Here is a 4,667-nt window from a genome sequence, read left to right as displayed (position 1 = left end):
AGTCTGTGCAACGGACAGCGTTTAAATGGCAACTGGCTGTAAGCGTGCGAAAGTAAATATACCCACGGAACTGGCCGCTTCGAATTGCGCTGCTGCCGTTGCATCGGATCGGAGATCGGCCGCCGCCGTTCGTTCGTTCCTTCGGGGCTCTCGGCGGCTGTCGGCGGCGGCACCGGCGGCCTAACCCGCGCGCTGTTAGTAGATTATTCGCGAGCGACCGGCGTGCGGCGCGTGGCGTGTGATGCTGCCGTTGCGTGAGTGCCCTCAGCGGATTTTGGGGCGGGTGGGGCGGCCGCGGTCACTCACGAGCCGAACGCACCCTTTTTCCGTTCAACGTCGCGCGCCAAACGTGTTCATATTGGCACGATGCTTGCCGTGGCCGGTAAGTGTTTCGGTTTGAATTAAAAAGAAATCTTTTTCATACAAAATTTGCTCATCAAATGGAGGAATTAAATTGAATACTGAGTTGTTCAATAAGTTTTGAGCTTCGATAAGAACACAATTTTAAGGTTGATGCTCCAACAATTCGAAATTAAATTCATGGTTTTTTAGCCATTGTCAAAGTGTTTTTGCGACAATGTGTCTACTTTAGCTAGTCTAAAAGGTTACCATAATAACTTTTAATCGCCACTCTTTAGCCTCTTATTTTGAGTCAGGACCATGGTGATAGACCCAAGTCTCATCCATAGTGATGAGTCAACCCACAAAATCTACTCAAAATGTTGGCGAGAAAGTTGCATCCGAATGCGTTTATGTTCTATGGTTGCTGGTAATTTGTTAAAAAACTGTTGTTTGAAATTCGCTTGGCCATATTCGGCAGAAGTAAACACAGACTGGCCGATCACAGGCCACCCATCAATCAAACAGTTTTGATGGCCGAAGTTTTCAAACGCACCGTTGAACCGTCTTCAAGTGCGGCGAGTATGCCACACGCAGAGACTGCAAATACCGTACACCGTAGAACCGATAAGGAAACATCCATTCCGGTGTACAGGAAGTAGTGTTCATTAGCCAGCCGTTGCTCTGTCTGTGTTATAATTCTTTGTTCCAAAACCCGGCCCGATATGAGCGTGAGTGCGTGGCTGAACGTGAGTAAATTAATATTTCGTCTCCGGAATGGAATAACCCTTTTGAGGGGCAACCGATGTACCCACCCGAGCTTGACGTCCGTTTCCCGGCGGTATGGCACGTCAGAAGAGGTGTAGGTCGCGTGTAGAATGCCAATGGACGTTTCCGTGTGAATCGGCACCAACGCGTTTCTGTTGGTTGCTTATCGTGCCAAAGGTTCGGGGAAGGATTGGCATTTCATCTTGATGGCACCGGCCGCCGCCGGCGGTGTTGTCGGTTGTAGGTGTGGCCAGGATTCATTTGGCAAATGGGGACCAATGCGACACGCTCGGTGACACAACCTAGCAGCAACCATCCGAAAAATGAGAAAATACCCGTTCGCCGATATCGGTTGATATTTACGAGTTGCTTGTTCCTCGCCTTGGCCGTTACTGAGCCTGATTTGATGCCTGGGCGATAAGGTGAGCATCGCCGGTCCAATAAGTTTGATTGTCTTTTGCCATTTGTTTTATGTATTTGTCTGCTTCTGGAGTTTGTGAGATAATTAATATATGTCCTTTAGTAGTTCTAGTGTTGAACTAAAACTCAAGAAGAGAAGTAAGAATATCAAACACCTTGAGCGCACAACTCAACGCGTGAATAAATAAATAATAAGATTTTATCACGCGTTGACTACGCGTCCTTACTGAAAATATGACTTTGACCTTGAGTGCGCCACCGCTATCGGTCACCATCTTTCCCCGCGCGCTTCGGAGCACCCTTCAGCTTCTCACAATTATCACGTAAGCGGCGCAGGTGAGATTTGCGAGTGAAATCTTCGCTCGCTGCATCCCTCCCCGGGGAAGATGCATTGGCACGTAGGCCGGTCCGGGCAGGATGTCGGAGGCAGTCAGGTAATTAATAATTCAGTCACATCCCGTGCACCGTCACGTTGTGGCCCCACCGGACACAAACGCAAGTTGTGAGGTGTCGTGTCGCCGGCGCAACCTCGATCATGAACCTCAAGCCGCCAGCAACCGGCAAGTGCCAAGTTCAGAGTCCCCAGGACGGCGCATCCTGCGGTAATTATTCGTGGATCGTAACAACGCACGTTGAACAGTTGGACCGGTCTTTAGGTCGCGTCCAACGTTACTTCCGATTGGTTTTTGAAAGATTCTAATTAGCAGCTCGACGCTTCGGGAATTTATTATCGTACACGGTGGCCTGTCCTTCGATTGGTCCCTTCGGCCATCCAATTCAGAGTGTTGTATGATACGTGGCTAAGCTCTCGATTTTAATCAATTTTGCTGATATCTAATAGAAAGGAAACAAAAAATGGCAAAGGAAGGGCACGCACGCAATCTGAGATCTTCTCTCCGTTCGCACAATGATCGTGGGCCACCTTCCGAAGCAACTTATTTAAAAACAGTCAGATGTTGCCCGGCAGCTGAATGTGACGCACTTTATTTGTTTCTGAACCGCGGACTCGTGGGTGCCACGATAGTAGCAATATTTCAGACAGAGTCTGGCGCCCGGTGTTGATGTTTTTATCTTAGGATTATGCCGCCAGATTAAATTCGGCCACACCCGCCCGTTGACAATGGTGGTTGCTATTTTTAAAAATTACAATCGAAGCGATTCTTACACTCTACTCGCCCTTTTTGAGAATTTTCAACACGATCTCTAATAATCGAGAATGAACAAATTATGGAGATACCAACGGTCTTTTACAACATTCTGATACATTAACCTAATGGTACTGAAAATTCTTCACCCGAAGTGTTTATTTACCCAGATGGTTTGCGACGTTGCCAATCCCGTAACTCACCGGCCAAGAAGCGGCGGCAAGATTCTTTGTCGATTTGTCTAACACTCTGGCCGCAGCTATGCGACAGATGAACGATGCGATCGTATAATTTACTGCGCGGCCATTACTTTACCCATCGGCGTCGGCAAGTACCCGTTCGCGTATGTTTCTCTGACCGTCCACTTTCCATGTCGAGACGTTTAATTACTGCCTTCGAGTCCTTTGAAATCGTTTAAATTACGGTCGACATCCTTCGGCCGTTGTAAATCGCGGCACTCTTGGTGCGCCTCTTTGCTTTGACTTCGAACCAAAAACAGACGCGGCGTCCTCGCAGCATCTTTTAGAGATTGAAGGTACCCGTAGAGGCGGTACTACCGCCATGTGTCGAACAACAATGCAGCCCCGAAAGAGCAATAAGAGACCCTTCCACATGTCACACTATTTATTTTCGCCCGCGATCGTGTTGGCCACCGGCCACCAGCCGGAGGGATGCTGTGGTCCGTTGACGAGCAGAAATAACTGCGGGTGAGTCCAACAACCGGATGCGTTCGGTTGGCCCGGGATTCGGATGGATATTTTACGGCCCGTGGCCCCGTCGAAAGCGTAATAAAACTTGGCATCGATCTTGCGCATTACGCATCGACACACGGCGGGTGATCGTAATAACGATCTGGGTCGGTGGATTTTTTTGGCATCACCGACCGGGATTATGAATAGCGTTTCGCGCACGGAAAGTTCTCATCGTTGTTGTGTTTGCCACCCTACGGTGCATTCCTGGGCCGGAACTGCTCCGCCGCAGGCTCCGGCAATTACATACACTTTATCTCGCTGATTAAGTCACACCGTTTGCTGATGGCACCCCGGCAGGTGCTTCCAGCGCAAACACAATTAGACTGGTAACGAATGGCCAGGAGAAACGTGTCCTACCCGCTTGATTGCACCCATTGTCGATGCAAATAGACGTGGCTTTGCCGGTACTCTCCGTTCGAGGATGCTCTTATGGCACCCTCCCCAAAATCCACATCCGGTGCCCATTGTGGCCGGTGCACGATCGGCCGATCGTAAAACGATTAAAACATCTTCCCCATTCTGGTGTCCATCATCCGAAGCGCGACACCCTCAGGCCACCGATCCTCCGAAGCCGGCCGAATATCATGTGGCCGAATGACGTCACCATGGACCGAGCCGTGTCGCGGAAGCTTTTATCTGCGAAAACTGTCGCCGGCAACTGCATCCGAGGAAGCAGCAGATAGCGTGGCGATGATTATGTAGGCAATTATTGGCGACGACCGGAGCTGTTTGTGTGCCCGTGGGGACCTCAGCCCACCGGGAGGGAATCCGGGCGGACACACATTTGCACAACATCTCCTCTGACGTCGCTGAATCGGAATATTAATTATGGACTTGGGCAAATGTTGGATGGCTTATTTATGCCGATTCTACTGGCGGCAGAATGGAGGGCCCCCACAGAGAATAATGTGCGCACATTAAAAACCGTGGCGGATGATGTTATCAGAGATTATCGCCGCACGGTGTGGCGGCGAATTAAAGTGTTTCCGTTTGGGGTGCCCGAACACGTACGTATTAATTACACGGTGGCTATATTGACACTAGGCGACCGATGTGCGCTGGTTCCACATTCTCGCGATTGGTTTGTTTAAGGAACGGCGTATGGAAGGCGCCACTGGCCAAGGACACGGTGGCATATATTTAAAATCCAACACTCTCACGGGCAGCCCGTGGTGTAATGAGTTCGTGAGAAAAGGAAGACTTTTACGCCGGGCACGGGTACCTCACAGTCCGAATCGATCAT

Source organism: Anopheles bellator, chromosome 2 (assembly GCF_943735745.2).
Source record: "Anopheles bellator chromosome 2, idAnoBellAS_SP24_06.2, whole genome shotgun sequence".
Taxonomy (NCBI): Eukaryota; Metazoa; Arthropoda; class Insecta; order Diptera; family Culicidae; genus Anopheles; species Anopheles bellator.
Note: the sequence above shows the minus strand (reverse complement) of the source record.